This window comes from Lepidothrix coronata, unplaced genomic scaffold (genome assembly GCF_001604755.1).
Source record: "Lepidothrix coronata isolate B3197 unplaced genomic scaffold, Lepidothrix_coronata-1.0 Scaffold114, whole genome shotgun sequence".
NCBI lineage: Eukaryota > Metazoa > Chordata > Aves > Passeriformes > Pipridae > Lepidothrix > Lepidothrix coronata.
Genome location: NW_016690294.1, coordinates 1,968,958 through 1,986,430, shown reverse-complemented (window position 1 = coordinate 1,986,430; position 17,473 = coordinate 1,968,958). Strand labels below are relative to the sequence as shown.

The following is a 17,473-nucleotide window of genomic DNA, read 5'->3' as shown; positions in this document are numbered from 1 at the left end:
ACTTTAATTTATAGCCTAGGGGCCCTTCCACGTTTAAGAGGAAGGAGCATGTAAAGAAATACAATATCTTTCTCAGCCCGTCTGTTCTTTGAAATGTCTTCATTAAAATGGAGATTTTGACTTTTTGACTGTGAATAACAGAAAAAGGACAAACCTGGTTTCCAAGGCTCTTCATCTGCAGCCAGCACACACCACGCTCCCCCAACAATCACACACTCATGTATCACAGGCAGCTTTTCAGGCTGAAGGGCAGATGGGACCACCTCCAGTTCATGCTGATTAGCTAAATCAGTCCCAATCACACCTTTGTTTTATCATGAAGGAACTGAAAGAAATAGTAAGAATGTGGAGCTGCAGGCCAGGACTCATCCCTTCCCAGAGGGGAGCACCACTGCCCACAGGATGACAGCCATGGACCAGCCTCCAGAGAGCTGCAAGCCACGAGCCTACAGTAAAAAAGGTGTCACCTCTGGTTTTTATCTCAGGTGGAGAGTGGGGCAGCGTGGAAATGTCTTGTACACATTGGCATTCACAGTGTTTCACCAACACTGCAGTTAAAACACAACTTGTTCAACAGTCAGATGGACCTGAGTGAATTTTAGAGCAAAATACCAGGAGCTACTTCTTTATACCCTTTGGGAGCCCCAGTAAAATTCCACCAAGCATATTTGCCCATTTGGTTTAACAGCAGCTAATATTTCCTATATGCACAGTTTTCTTTTAGATAACTTTTTTTTAAATAAAGGCTGTGATTAAATGATGAGAGCAAGGCTGTATTAACCCCATCTCTCACCTGTGCAGAGGTTGTGAGCACAGCTGTGCAAACTGCTCAACCACAGCACTGCAACAGCAAGTTCTCCCACTGCCCCACGTATTTTTCATAAATCCTAACCAATTAGTTTTAATAACCTGTTAATGCTGCAGCTTTATGTGGTGTATTGGTTATGTATCTATTTAAAAATACACACAGAAATAATTTACTGGATAGCTTTCAGCAGACCTACTATAAAATTTTCATTTATTTGACTTCAATTCAATTAACATTGGGACTTTGGTAACTTTTTTTTAAATACATAAAATTGTATTGAACAAAAATAGTTTTCAATAATTTTTCGTATACTGAGTGATTTTCTGTGGAAAATATGTAAGAACTAAGAAATTTATTGGTTACAGAATCTTAGCGATATATCACATGCAAAGATCAGTCAATGCTGGAGAAAAAAAAGTAAGCTAAATATAATTAAAATAACCTAAACTTTTCGATTGGCCATTAATTAGGTAGATAACAGAAAGACACTGATTTTGCTGTAAATCACTGTATTGTGGGGTTTTTTTTTAATTAAAATCTAAGGGACCATATGTTCATAAACAGGCTGAAAGCAGTACTTGTCTTATCACGCCATTGTCTAAACATTGCTGTAAACATCACTGTAATCAGAAATATCATTCGAAGTGAAGATGCAGTAAGGATATATGAATTCTGTAGAGATGGCAGAAGTATAAGGCATAGTTTTATTCACAGGTATACCTGGAAGATCACACTGGTTTTATGTGCTCCGTTCGGCAGATTTTCCACTCAGGAGCCAGGAACTGCTGATTACTTGCATCCCATTTGCCAAATGCAAAAGCTTTATTAGTCATAACAGCTCTGCTGTTCCAAACAGACAGATACAAATAATAATAAAAAAGATAAAAGAAGAGAAATACTTGCCCCTTCCTCAGGGTCAGCTGTCTGTGGGCAGTTAAGTATGACTTAGGGTGGCTTCATTTCTAATGCACACTGCAAGTAAAATGACTACAGCGTGGATTTGTGTTTTGATCTGTTGTCTTGCAAACAGAAGAATACTGATTTTAAGAAGCCATTCATTATGGCACTTGTACAAAAAGAAAACTGATCAATCTTTATCTTGGTTATAGATACATATTCCAAAAACGCTTCAGGAGAGCACATAAGGCTAACAATTTGGTAAGATATTTCTGCATATATTTTCCACTTTCAAACGTAGAAATTGTCTTCTAAAATATCAGACAACTTTTTAAATTATATACACACGTAAAACGGATCCGCTGCAATCTATTTAAGAACTCTGAAAATTAATTATAAATAATTGTAGTGTTAAAGCACGGATAAGATGCTTTACCTCTTACTGAGTTTTTAAGCATTATTCACCATTTTATCCTAAGTACTGGTTCCTTCTCAGCCAGGGTGTAACAAGGCAAGGGCTGCCCTCAACAATGCAGGCACAGTTCACGCTCTGAAACCGGCTGGAGCTCCACATTCACCGGGGGTAACATCCATCCTTTTGTGTCTCCTTTCTCCTCACAGACAAAAGATCCGATCGTTTTCCACAGCTCGAAATGAATGAAAAGTGAAGCCAATCTAAGAACCCACGGGAGCTTGTCTAAAATAGAAAATGTTATTCTCCGGGTCGTAATTCTTTCTGCCGAACACAAAACTAAAGACAAAGTTGCACAGTTCTGCACCAGATCCAAGACGGATGAGCTCCGGGGCACAGAGAAAGCCACACGTGGCCACCACCATTACAAAAATAATGAAAAAAAACACCCCCACAAAACATTTAAGCCTGTGTGCAACTTCTACTGCACATTTTCAGAAGTGGAACGTTTCATGTTAAAAGAAACATGTATATCTTTCCTTTGGCTCCTGGTAATCAATAACAATTTAAAACAGGCGGGTACAGGATCTTCCTACAGAAAGTCTTATACACAGAATTAATCCAAAACATCCAGGAAAAGTCACGTCTTACAAATTTAACCAATACTCCCAATGCATGTGTACAATATATGGAACGTGAAGGGGAAATGTCTTATATCTATATAATTTCTTAATTTGTAATGACCTTATTATCATACCGTAAATCAGGGAAATAAAGCTATTTTTCTTTGTTTAAACACTCATTATTTTCAGTATTTACTAATTATAGCTCAAGATACCTTAAAATATGTGGCTGTTTCGTCACACTCTGCCACACAGACTGCTGCACCACTCAATGCACTTACTCATAAATGACTACATAACCTCATGTATTTTGTTCAATTAAACCCCGTGTTTTTTATTGACAAAACCTAATTTAGTTTTATTCAGTGTGACTGGTACACTGCTTCTGCCAAATAAGTGAGTATTAATGCCTCACTTTTTTGTTTCTTTAAAAAACAGATGGAAAATTTTAAGAATTAAGGAACAGCTTGAATGTCACTTACATGAAAATTGTACAAGTATGACATTATTGTCACTTTTGTTGCTTGCAGTGATTTTAAGAAGTATCTAAGTTACTTATCACCACAAAAACCTGGCGCTAATGAAAGAAAATGTGTTACGCTACAGCTAAAAAAAAGGAACATGATTTCACCGAAGGAGGCTCTTCCAATGTAGCTACTAAATTACCATTGTTCCTCCTTCAAACTGCAAGGGTGTTAAAAAATGTATCTTAATCCCAGCTACATTATCCTCCCAACAGAACTGAAGTGACATACACATGTTGATTTTCATACTGTAGGGCAATCTCCCCTGAATGGAGCTTGTGCAACATCCTTACCTCACCGGGGAACAGAGACACACTGTGTAAAGAAAGATTATGTCCATCACCTCCCCATAATTCCTCACCGAGATTAAATGAACAAACCTCTCTTCCCTTCGTCATGACTGACACATCAGCATTTTCCCACGCAGAAAGGATGATACAACTTCCCAACTCCTAGGACCTATCAAAATCTCTATGAAAGACATCACTTACATATTTTCTGGAAATCTTACCATTATAATCCTATTGGAGTGTAATTGCTGTGGCTAATATTCTTACCCTGTTATGAAAATGCTCAACATAAATGTGGCACTGAGTTGTTAAGATAATGCATGATCATGCTGTGAGAGGGTAATACCTATACAATAGCCCTTGCCAATACCATAAATCTCTTTATTAGACAACAACCTATTACAGGAGATCTACTTAACTGTTTCCCTACTTAGAGGGCCATTTGGTGTTACAATAACAAGCTGACTTTTCACATTAGCGAGGATTAGCCAGTATAAATAATAAATCGACACAGAGTTGCTGCTCTTTTAGATATGGGAACCCTTTGCTGGTGTTTAAAAAGAGAATCCAAACTAAATCCCCAAGACCACGTTAGGTTGAACATATGTTAACTTTAAAGTTCTGTTAGTTTAAACTAACAAACCCCCCACCCAAACATCAACTCGAAGCAATTCATGCCACAGATTTACTACAGGAGCTGTTTCTGTTTTATGAAATGTGCCTGCATACTGCTTTCTCTCCTAACATCAGAACAAATCATCCTTTAATTTACTGAAATATTTTAAAGTAAAGTGATTGCCACCATTTTTCCAGAGATAAACAGCACAGAATTCTTTTAAGTACCATCTATTCTGCTTCTTGCTCAGCACATAAAACTGTGTAACAAATGAATTATTTTCTTTTCTAAAGTCTTAACTTCTTGAAGGACAACACACTTTCATCATCCAGAGAACTACAATACAAATTATAAGGCATTCAATACACCCCATCATTTGTTTCACTGTGCTAGATGAAGGAAATATCACTATTTGAAATATGCATTTCTGATTCTTTAAGCCAGTTTTTAAGTTACAATTTACAAATAAACTTCGGTTATGACATTACTTGCTCTTTGTTGTATTTACTGAAGCTTAAGAGAGAAATCCTCTCGACTGTTTGCTTGGTTTATCGACTGATCAATAATATTTGGGTGAAACTCGTTCACCTCTTTATATTTTAAACAGAGAAAAAGCGAAATTAAGAGTCGGCCTCGCATCTGCAGTCACCTTGATTCTGATTCATAACCCTGCTTGCATAAATAGAAAAGACTTACCCACTGCTTTTTGCTAGCACATTCCCCTGCCCGGGCTGCACCCAGGACAGGCAGGGCTGTGCTGTCTCTCCCGTGCTGACAGGACATTTTTAGAACCTGAGAAGGCACTTTATGCAACAAAAAAATCTGCTTCCCATCACACAGAGCACCAAAACTGTCCTCTTGCACCTCGACAGGCAAGAACTGCTCTCCTCAGCTGCTTCTCAATTTTTTTTTATAAAAAGGCACTTCATTGAAATACGAAGTATTTTTGAAGTCAGCTTTTGCTTACTGATGTTTTAAAATTTTTGCCTGCTGTTATTTACTGTTACTGATGGACAGCCTTTTTAAGAGCTGTCTTGCAGAGCCTTTCTGCTCTGCATAACAGAGAAGGCACTGTGAAATGAAATTGTACTTACTGGAAACAATTCAGCTCTCAATGCCTTGATTACTCTGATTATCTCATATACAAGCTCCCTCTGCAGGTAATAATAAGAATGAGCAAAAATATGTGAAAAATGTGGGTAACAGCCGGCACAGGAAACCAAATAATCAGTCATCATTTTAAAGAAACTCCCCCAGAAATCCTTCTCCAATGTTATCCAACATAAGGAGTTAACACAGAAAACATTCTTCCTTTTTTTTTTTTTTCCCCAGCTCTGTGTCTCTTCTCGTCCCCTTGGAAAAGATAAACATTCAGCTTTAGTTTTCCTATATCAAAACATACGAATTTTTTCTTCCTAAATGCTAAACTAAACGCTCTCAGTTTGGAGAGAAAAAAGAAAAAGAAAAAAGAGGAAAAGAAAGAAATCACAAGAAAAAAAAAATTGCTCTGCTTATCCAGAACTGAATAGAAATTAATGACTACCCCAAAGAAAACAAATTCATCCTATCTGATGCATCTCCCTAACCCGAAACCAAATAAAACAGCAGCATCTCTCATTTTATTCACTGCTGGGAGACAAAACCCAGTGCTACTTTTGGATACAATCACACAGGCACTCCGCCCAAGTTTAAAATGCAATTAAAATGAATGGTAAGTTACCTTGAAAATAAAAAATAAAAAAAAAAATGTCCCTACCAACTCATATCAAATTATGAAGTAAAAACATAGTTTTCATCCAACTGGAGGCAAATGTTTTTCTTCCAAAAGACATCGCCCTTAGAACGTCTGAAGTTTGTTCACTGTAACAGCATGAGCTTTATAGACAAAAATCCCTTCAACGCAAATGGGAAAGAGCTTCAGTGAGGGAAGCCATAAATATTAAGCACATCATAATTAAGCCTCCATCCTCTCTAACCTTTAGCACAGAGAAAAAACTGGGAAGCCATCAGGCAGCATTAATTTCTCTTCTTACATGGAAAGAAGGACCGTGCCCCTGCAGTTTTGTTTCTCTTGCAGAGCCAGATCTCCCTTTCTGCCAGGAGTGCTCTCAGACCCATGAAGAACACCCACAAAATAAATGCACACGCACGGGGCAGAAAGTCACACGTGCGCTGTGTCACTTTAATTTTCACTGGAAAAATAAATTCGAAAATACAACCTTTCAAGGTTTCAGAGCCAGCAAAAAACAAAACCAAAAAGCACACTCATGATATCCAGCATGGCTACAGCCATTACACGGGATAAATGTAGGACAAATTTTGGGTGTTCACTTCAAGATGATGAGTCTGCTGCATGCAGAGCTCTTCTTTGCTGCTGGAATATCTTTAACAGTTGGATCTACAACCGGTTACTATCAGATACTATTACACACGTCCTCAAATGAGGAAAAGAATAAGGAAGTAAAGAAAGCAGGGAAAAAAAATTACATTTTGGAGATACGATGCTCTAATCAAGCACGGGTAAGACAACTACCTGAAGGGCAAAAGGATTTCTTCTCACTTTCAAATTATGTCAGCCAGCACCTCCCCTCCCTCTCCCAAACAACTCCCAACCTCAGCCCATTTTCCTGGCACAGCAGCTGAGACACAAACACCCCACTGCTGAGGCACCTTCTCTCCTTCAAGCACTTTATACTGATTTACACAAGAATCGGCCTCACCGATTGACAGTCTGCATTTAAGAAATACCTACTAGGCTGAAGTAAATAAAAACTGCTAGAGAAACTGCCCTTCGACGTTTAAGTGACAAATTTACCAACAAAATAGTTATGAATGGGTCTTCTGCAGAACAGATATTCTGTTCAAAATGAAAATGCAATCTTTATTCATTCTGGGAAAGCCAGGTTGTTTCCAAATCGGTCACTTCATGTAGAACAAGTCTACAAAATAGTCCAATAGTCTAATGAAAGGATGCCTGGATCAGACGGAAAAGAATTCTGCCTCCCATCAACACAGGCATCAGGAATTCGCCAGAGAAATGTGGAGTCGACAGCAGAACTTGTTCTCAGAAATATTTTCTTAAAATGGCACTTTATTTAGAAGCAACGCTGCCTACTGCAAGGGAATTGTTTGTGAGCACTCTTCACCCGGGCGCAGACTGCTGCGCTGTAAAAAATTAAAAATATGATACTGTGAGAGAATATGTAGAAAAGTGAACTAAAGTCTCCTCCTGGTATGTGATGGCTCTCCACTGCTCTCACAGGAAGGCTCCAAGTGCACCAGAGCCCAGCAGCAGCAAAGCAAGGATGACAGCCAGGAACAAGGTCGGTCATCCCCTCCCCAGCTGGCAGAAACAACTTTAGCAGTAATCGGCATTATTATTCTGTCACCTGCATTCAGAGCAGTAATCGGTGTGAGGTGTCGGCTGATCGGAAAATGCCAACAGAGGGCACAAAGGAAAAAGCAGCAGTCAAGCCTGAACGAGAGACTGGGGGTTTTATCACATCCAGAGGCAACCGAATAAACAGGAGCAGCCTAATTTTTAAAGCATAATTATCCGGCGACAAGTTGTTCTGCTGCTCCTTTGCTGCTATCACCTGTTTTTTCAGCAGCTGCAGCCACAAATCTCAGGGTGCACGAAGGAGCTGCACCTCTCACCCTGTGCACGCCCAGAGCTCGCTGCTCCCACACCGTCCCCAGCACAGGAAGCAGCAAAGCAGCCCAAGGTATCAGAAAATTCCCCTCCCTGCCATAAAAGGTATGAACACTCCCACGCAGATCTATGCATCGAGACATCCCTAATTTAAGCATCAACATATTAAACACATTTTTATTCATACAGCATCAGAACTCGGGATCTCAAATAGCACTCCTCATTCCTGTTATTTCATACAGCATCAGAACTCGGGATCTCAAATAGCACTCCTCATTCCTGTTATTTCATACAGCATCAGAACTCGGGATCTCAAATAGCACTCCTCATTCCTGTTATTTCATTCCAGCTTTTGTAGCTCATTGTGGCCAAGTAACACACCATTAGCATAGTATAAAAACAGTCATATACATTGATCAGTGTCAAGCCAATCTGTGTTACATTTTAAAATCCATTCCCCATTTTCCCCGATATTGCCGGTTTTGAAAAAGGAAATGCCTTTCTTGGGTGATAAACACATTGTAAGAGACTGTTAAAGCAAAAAGACAGTAATTTCAGAGTGAGTTAGTACACCGGGGACAAAACAGGCAGACCCAGACTCTACTGTATTTGCACGAGGAAATGGCATAAGATAAATCTCCTATGACAAAAACCTGCATTACGTTAAAAGGAAAATATTCCTAATACTGAGTCTCCAAAAGAAACACAAGTAGCTTCTTACCAGCTCTAACTAGATTTTCTCTGAAGATAGCTACACTCCCTACTGAAACACAGACATTGATACTTAAATCTTTCTGTGTAAATGTTAGTGTTTATAATGTGCTCCTAAGAGATTAAGATTAGAAAAAAAAATAACCACACAACCAAGACAGGCCCTATTTTTCTCAGCCCATGATCACTTGTCAAGCCATGATTAATGCTGTGCTCTGTAGAGGGAGACATTACATCTAGGCTACAACAGACCTAAATTTTACCCTAAGGCAGAAGTCTGATTTAAACATCTCTATTCAAAGTGACATTTGTCCTCTCTTTTCAACCAGTTTCCTCTGAAATTCCAGTAAACTGACTTTGTGACCTACAAATGGTCCATTGATTCTAACTTGTCGCGCTGCCTGTCCTTGTAGCAAAGTTAGTTTTGGTGACTGAATGAAGCAAGATGTTATGCATTCAAGAAAAATCCAGGAGCAGAGTCCATTAGGTGCTCTATTAAATGCTTGGTTGGATAACAGCGACTGGGATTTATGGCTATAAGGATTCCAGCTTACACAGAAGACCTAAAGATGAATACTGAGGTCAACATTAAAAATCAGAAAATATTTTGATATTCAGAAGTAACAATGGCCTTCCTATTCTGAGGTGATGAGCAAAGATATCTTTTTTTGTATTACAGACAAGAACATGGGCATCGTCAGAGCCACCCTGAAAAGTAATTACATTTTATCTCTTTCCTTTCACTCTGAAATGTCTGCTAAGGTATTTACATTTGTCTGTTACATGAACAACAAGAGAAAAAACTAGTTGTTATCACTTATCTCAAGTAAATACTATTTCTCCAGTGAATGGTGGTATTCCATCTATTTTATAAAGTTATTGTTAGATCCTCTGATTTATCTGTAACTGCTGTTGAAAGAATCAAAATAAGACATGCTTATACCTTGTAAAGAAATAGCCAAACAGCAGACCTAGACATGTAGAATAGTCAATATCCTTCTTACTGAACATGAAACATGGCAACATTTGATAATATTAAGCAATTTAGACAGTGCTGGCAAGTTCCTACTAGCCAAAGTAATCTTATTTCTGGTGCTTTTCAGGGTAAATTGATTTTTTTTCCCCCTCCTCTTAGCTGCTCTGATAATTGAACAAACGTATACAAGTGTGATGGGATTTTACTTAGCAGACAACACACAAAACATTCCCCGAACATGAAGTACTTTGCTCATAAAAACGAATTTTTGTTGTAATCAAGCAAACTGCACCTAAGCTTGCTTTGTGCCAGGGTAACAATCAACAGCATTTTGCCAGAGACTGCACTCCACCTGCAGGTGTTGAGCACTGTGCCTGCTTCAGTCAGGCTGCAATGCTTTCTACTGTTATGCCTTCCTAAATAATTCGGATAATGGCAAGCTAGAGCTGGTTGAATCATTACAGCACCTTCTGATAATCAAACAGAAAGAATTCGTGACATATGCGTGTTACATATTCTTCTGAAACACACAAAATCCTCCATTTCATGTAACAATCCATAACCTGGATTCTCAGTTTGAAGACTTTCTTCTTCCTACGGACTCAGTTCCTGGTTAACTCTCAGTTTGCACCCCGAGAACGCTGCAGGACCGTGGCACTCACTAAGTCAGAGTACTTCTATAATCAAATTGCTGATATTAAGCAACACAATCTTCCCAGTGTCTGCTGGAGGCACACACCTCGTACATCACAGGCTGAAAAAACACATGAACTCCAAGAAAATTAGCTCCTGAAGAGGGCTTTAAGCCTGTCGTCTTTCACCTTCCAAATGAAGGATGTTAAAAAGAATCACACTTGTTAAATAAAGACTAGAAGTATTCTCTACACCAGGTATATATTCACATTAAATTGCAAGTTACCAGTATTCCAGAGCCACCTGCTACTTTTATTTGAAAAAGTGTTGGAAACAAAATGCAGCTATCTTTGCAAACTATTTAAATATTAAACACGATTGTTAAGAGTATTGAGAATGGCCTTAAAACAGCTCGTTGTTCTTCCAGTTTTCTTGACATCCAGTTACACCCGTGACGGTTTAAATCTTTTACTCGTTTCAAACTGAGGGTTTTAAAAAAAATAACAGACAGCCTTTAAGTTTAAAAGCTGCACATAAATACTTAAAAAGGTGAAATTCTTGCAATTTCAAATCTCTTTCGTACATCACAAGCATCAATCCTAAAAAAAATGCTTTGAAAAGGGTGTGTTTAATATGACACCTCCAAGTAACATGACTGACTGTAAATTTTCCTGGCCTGTGCTCTGAAGGATATTGCTTTATAACTGACTGCTTGTCTACCTAGGCATGAATATGAGTTCCATTATACACCAGATGTAGTTTAACTTCTTCACTTGCAGTTGACCAGGTTAAAAAAAAAAAAAATCACTAATTGTTACTTCCAGTTCCTGTATAATCAGTCATCCACAGATACTGTTCAGTGGACATGCAGAGGAGACAGAGCATTTTTTTATATAAAGTATCTCCAACCAGCTACTGGTAGGTTATTCATCAGTAGTAGCAGTATTACTATTACTATGCACGGTGCAATCCTCTGCAACGGCCATACTATAAGTCACCATTATTTTCTTACATGTATGTCAACATCATAGGTGGACACAGGATGAGCAAGGGCTCGGAAATACAAAAACTTTTAGTCCAAATTTCAGTAAAAACTTATGATTGTGTTTCTGTGCTCTCTAAACACCAAACAATTCTTTCTACTGTATGGTTATGATGATTTATGTGAATTTATGACACGCTATCTAGAAATGTATTCCAAACATAACTTTCATAAATACTTTGCCTAACTAGAGACTTCTCTCTCCAAAATCCTTAAGAGAAAAATTGTGGACCTTTCTAAAAAGCTGTCATTCAAAACTGTAGCATTTTTTCTTCATTATAACTATATTCATTTAAAAAAAAAATCTCTTAATCAAAGAGTCATGCCTACATATCACACTTTAGAAAACCAATCGTGTTATTACATACTATTAACCATAAAGACTACGAACGCCTAAGACTTGCTTATTTAAATTTTAATAAGGTACTTCCTTACTAGAGACTAGAATTCCTGAGTAACCCCCTTCCCTGACTTTATGCATTAAAAGCAATAAGAGATAAATAAAACATTGAGAAAGCTTCTGAAGTGATCAAATAAGAACTAACTAAGCAAACTTTGGTTTTTTTAAAGCTCTCCTCTTGCTCATTTTAAGAAGGGAAACACCCAGAAGCCTGGTGTTAATGTCTCTGCTGATTGTGAAAATTGCAGCAATAAAAACTCCAACTGCTTGTTTTAAATTAAGACTTGCAAGACTACATGTGAGATCTGTATCTTTACATTAGTTTTTATAACATTTGGAAGTTTAGTTGCCTGCTTTGATGTTGGTCTATTAATGAGCAGGGGAGCCAAAAGCCAGGAAAAAAAAATGTTTACTGGAAATTCTCAAGTCAAAACCTGAAGTAATTGGTTTGTTCTACCCCACATGATTCAACATCCTGATCCCCCAACTACCAGCTCCCTGAGCTATCTGAACGTCTACGCTTTTTTACTGTTGCCAACACATAGTAACCCACAGTGATTGAAAATGGCAGCTGAAGTGCTGCTGCAGCACATTAATTTTTCTCTAAGTGGTCCAATTTTGTCATCTGAATGTTGAAAATCGTCTTTCCGCTACTTTTTTTTTTAATCTTCGGAGATTTGTCGAATTTGGGGTTGGCGTCATATAAACCGAAGTGCAACGTTTTCAAGACAATTTTTAGATTATCCCTAATAGCTGAAAGGATAATGCGCTTTCTTTATAGCACTCTGCATTCAAAGCAGACTAGTTAACAGCAACTTAAGTGTGATAATGGCACTTACATCAATATGTTCCTTTTGCACCACCAAAAGGTACTACATCAGACAGCTGAAGACATTAGGTAAATAAACGGCTGGAAATCACCTGAAAGTAATTATGTCATTTTAGGACCACTAAAGACATCTATTTACAAAACGCCCAAGTGGTCGTCTCCATCTAAGAATGACAGAAATCCATATAAATCATTTTATTAAGCGCAGTGTTTTTCACCAAGACGTGCCATATATACTCAGTTCCTTCATGAAATGAAAGGACACTGACGCACGAGTGAAGATACCCTACTCTAAAGGCACATCACTTTCATGGCTTAAAAAGAAACAACCCTCAAATGGTGAGCCAGAAGAAAAATAAATTATCAAACAAACAAACGCCGAACAACAGCCCAAATGCTACACATCAAGCACTTAAACTTTCTAAAAACACAATTGTATGTTTAAAAACGCAATTGTTTTAAAAACAAAACTGTATGTTTTTACTATGTGTATCATTCAAGTAAAACATTTGGAAAGAAGCAATAGGCAAGGAAAGCATAGGAAGTTCTTTCTTGCCAGAGATATAAACCAGAATATAGTTCCAAAGAAACATCTGGCCCCTGGAAAAGGTCCCAACTTACTGATGGATAACTGGATTTTGCTTGGCTTTTGGGTTGTTGGATTATGAATATTGATTTGCAAAGACAATAAAATGGTAGGCCGGGCCACATCCCCTCCCAGACTCAAAGATATAGTAACAAAAGAATAAAAAACTGCAAATATGTAGTCACGAAAAACAACTTGCAATGCGATAACTGTTCTACACAGCCACCAGAACAGCACTCCTGCCATAGCTGGTTCCAGATTATTTATTATAGGGTAATACTAACCGCAAATTAGGTTATCTTAGTAAACACAGTATCACTGATTAAATGAGATTACGAGAATTACTCATTTTCACTTTTTCTGAAATGAAAAGGAAATGGAAGCATATGGCCGGTGGTGATCAAAACTTCTTTTAAAACTCTCCATAAAAATACCTATTATTCCAGCCTACCCACCCATTAAGGTGGGAAGCATATTTGTTTCAAAGGCCTGGAATCGAGAGGTCTTTTACTGCAAGATTTCATTTGTTTTCTGAAGTAATTAGAAGGTGCTCCCCATTCAGCCCTGCACGCAGTAACGTGTAGGCCATACCCAGAGCAGGAGCGGCAGAAAGGGCTTTCTAAATCCCCCTCCCAGAGACATCAGAGACCACGCCACAGTGCCTGTCATAAAAGGTCACTTTTTTCCCCTCGGAACAAACCATTAATCAATGGAGTGTAATTGTCCGAGCGTTCGCGAGAGCTCTGCAGCGGAGGGACCTTGTTTTTAACTCGCATAATTGCAAAACAGCAAAAGTTCAGAAACATAACCCAAATCCACCTCCCCATTTTACCCCTTTACAATTCCCACTGCCCTTTGGGCCTCTTCTTGGAAGCAAATGGAAGACAAGCTGAAGTTTTCTCAATTGAGCCGGAGCTAAGAAACCTTTGATATGCTAATACCCTCCTTCAAACGGTAAGAATTCACACTTGCATTAATTCAAACAATTTCTGCAGAATGATGCGAAATGGCACCTCTTTTCGTGGCAAGCAACAAAAGGAGGGAGCCGGGGCGTCTGAGGAAGCCAAACAGCAGAACATTTGTTCCGCAGGACGCCTTCCGTCGCGCACAGGGGCATTTCTGGGCAAAGAAAACACACCTGAGCACCAGCAGAGCTCTTTACTTTCTGACAAACCGCGCTCAAATCCCAGCAGGGCCGGCGCAGACTAACAACAAGATGTTATTTTTAGAGCCAGACACAGCCACGGTGCCTCATGACACACTGTTTTCTGTCTCCAGATGGCCCCAGATTTCTACATGTGAAAATAAATAGAAAATAAAAAAAAAAAAAAAAGTTGCTCTCACCCCACCGCCGACAAAGGGTAATTTATTCCTCTTCCCACAGCCACCCCCCACCTCGCACGGGCTGGGGGGGGGACGGGCGTTGGGCAGAGTTACACAAATAAACCCGCAACAGGTAATTATTTACCGCCCGGGATGCTGCTCGGCGGGGCCGCGGGCCTGCTCGGCGCGGCTGCCGCAGGTCCCTCCGCAGGGCGCGGGGGGGCGGCCGGCGGAGCGGGGCCGCGGGCGGAGCGGGGCCGAGCGCCGGGCCCTGCGCCCTCCGCGGGGCTCCTTCGCTCCTTCCCTCGCTCGCTCCTTCCCTCGCTCCCCGCGGGCGAGGCGCTGCCCGGGCGGGGCAGGCAGGGGCGGCAGGACCCGCGGCGGGGCTGCAACGCGCGGCTCCGCTTACCTGAGCGTGCGAGCCGAAGGCGGCCGGGGCGGGTGAAGCCGGCGGGACCCGCGGTCCGGGCGGCCCCGCAGAGCGGCGGGAGCGCGGCGCGGTCGGTGCCCGGGCTGGGGCGGGCGGCAGCCGGCGCTGCGGCTCGGCGGGCTGGGGCAGCGCTCGGCACGGGCGGCTTCTGCTCGGCGCGGCCGGCCGGGAGCCTCTGCCGGGGCTAAGTCAACATCTTCCTGCGGTTCCCCACGCGCCGCTCCGCACCGAACGCGCGATGCAGCCAGGCTCCCGCACGCACGCACGCGAGGAATAAATTCAATTAAAAAAAAAAAAAAGCCGAAATGGAGGGGAGGACGGGCGCAGCGCCGCGCGTGTGCCCAGCCTCGGGAGTCCCTTCTGAGCAGCGATCGGGAGGCGATGCCCGCAGCTGGGGTAGCGCGGAACAACTCGAACGTTACGATGGACCCCCCTCCTCCGTGTCTCTGTCGCTCGCACCGACTGGATTCACATCTCCCGGGATGACATTCTGGCCTCTGGCGGAGCGCGGCGCCGGCCCCTCCTCGGATTTTCTCCTCTTCCTCCCGGTGCTGCTGCCCCGCCGGCGACTGGAGACCGGGCGCCGGGCGGTGAGCGAGTAACGCGCGCGGCAATGGGAAAAACGCAATACATACACACCAAAAAAAAAAAAAAAAAAAAAAAAAAATCCCAGTGAATGTACGGCAGCCTCTCCGCGCTGTGCACCGCGCCGTCTGCGGCTGGGGAGCGCCAAGTCCTGACACGGACTTTCCGCCGGCTCTGAACTGGAGTCACCTCCAGCCTCCTCCCCCTCCAATCTCCACCCCCTCTCCCTGCGCTCCCACCCCTGGGCTCGGCTAATCATATAAACATATTATCACGTAGAGCGGCACCGGCGAAGGACAAAAATCTCTCCCTTCCTACCTTTTTCAGCCCCCCCCCCCCGTATCTGGAGAAGGGCGAGGAAGGGGTGCTGGCTGCTCAGCAGCGGAGGCCGCGCTGGCCGCTCCCCGCCCCAGCCGAGGGGCGCGCACGGCGCGGGGCCTGCGGCCGCCCCCTCCCCTGCCTGCCTGCCCTGCCTCCCCTGCCTGCCCTGCCTCCCCGGCGGCTGCAGGCGCCAGCCCGGCCGGCCGGAGGCGTCCCCGCCGCGCCTTCGCCTTCCCGCTCGCCCTGCCCGCGCAGCGCGGCGGTGCCGGGGCCGAGCGGGGCCGCTCCCGCACCGCCCGTGCCCCGCTGCTCTGCCCCCCTCCCCGGCATCACCCCAAAATCCTTCAGCGGCGGGGCGGGAGCAGCGGGGTCCGGCGGCGCTGGCTCGGCTCTGCCGGCCCTTGTGCTCCGCTGCCCGCCGAGGCGCAGCCGTGCGCTAGGGAAGGCATGTCAGGGCAGGGGAAACAGCGCTTGGAAGCGATTTAAAGGATACCCGGTTGACTCACTGCTGTGCTCGGATACAAAACGCAGTCTAGCAGCGCTGTTGCGTTCTCCCAAAAAATCTGCTCTTGGAAACCAGGTCCGGCATTGCCGGTAGGGCTTGGGTTTTTTCCTCTGTGCTGATGCAAAGCACTGAGGATCCGCTCTGACCTTTCAGGATGTGCAACACGGGCAGTTCCCGGCTCTCAAGGTCAGGGAGAAGCAGCTGGGCAGCAGCGAGGGCCGCCGTGCGCGGAGCCAGCGCCGGGCTGCGGGGAGCGACGGGGGGACAGCGCGGTCAGAGCGGCGCAGACCTGCCCTGATTACTGCCCCCTCCCCCTTGATTGGGGTTTTTAGCCATCCCCTCCCTCTGCCAGCTGCAGCACTGAAATGAAATCCTCTCAGCTGCATCTACCCACGGAATCTCAAGTACTAGGCATGGAAGGCGTGAGCACTTGGGGCTTGATCAACTGTTTTAGGTCCAAAGCACATTGACAATTCAGCTTAAAACACCCACACCACGCCAGTGTGGCGCAGGATCATTACCTTTGTTAATGGTAATGATTTATTTTTTGATTTAATCATTTTGACGGCTCTGCATACCTGTGCAATTAGTGCTCTTCTTTAGAAATTGTAGCGTGTCTTAAGAGAAACATGACATGTGAGAAGGAAACTGGATCTTGAAGACCTTGCAATATGAAGTACAGAAAACCACAGAGCTGGTCCAGGGTTCTTCAAAGCCACATTAAACTTTCAACACTGCTGGCAATAATCCTGGGGATGAACATCTAATAGTCACTGGAATACGGGCATCCATCCCATAACCACGCAGACCTTCCTCAGTTCAGGGTATCTGTCCAGGGGACTGGGGAGTGGAAGAACAATCCCAGGCTTTTAGGACCAAGGGAGGAGTTCAGTGCACCTTCCTGAGGCTGATTTCAGCTGTATTAAATCTGTGAACTCCCCCAAAACCCAACTCAGCATGGGAGGACAGGAGATCATCTGTCTATGGAATAGTTCGTGCCCACTATGTATAGTGAAGAGTTTGGGTTCCTGGGAGAGCAAAACAGAGCAAGAGAGCAGGTTCTTTATGAAGTCCTTTGTGTATTCCTAGTGTAGCCAACAGCCCTTTCTTGCTGAATATCCTTAAAAATACCTGTATAAACCCTAGCTAACCTCTTATGCATTTCTAATGGAATTAAATTATACAGGCGTTTTAATGTATTTCATTAGAAACCGGTTTTCATTGAAAGGGTTGGTTGCATCTGTTATGGAAACATGCTTGAAAAGAGGGTCACAGAAATATACAGACGTAAATATTGATTTGCCATGATT

At 42.7% G+C, this 17,473-nt stretch overlaps 1 protein-coding gene across 17 annotated transcripts in view; it reads right to left on the bottom strand.

Annotated features, from left to right (window-relative positions):
* ADGRL2 (adhesion G protein-coupled receptor L2) overlaps window positions 1-17,473 on the bottom strand; it is a 376,238-nt gene that overhangs the window by 140,126 nt on the left and 218,639 nt on the right. The window contains exon 1 of one of the 17 annotated variants that reach the window (XM_017824911.1): window positions 14,732-14,770. The exons of the other annotated variants lie outside the window; for them this stretch is intronic. The gene's annotated coding sequence lies outside the window, so the exon portion shown is untranslated. Of the gene's footprint in view, window positions 1-14,731; window positions 14,771-17,473 lie in introns of those variants that run through there. 17 annotated transcript variants of the gene reach the window in all.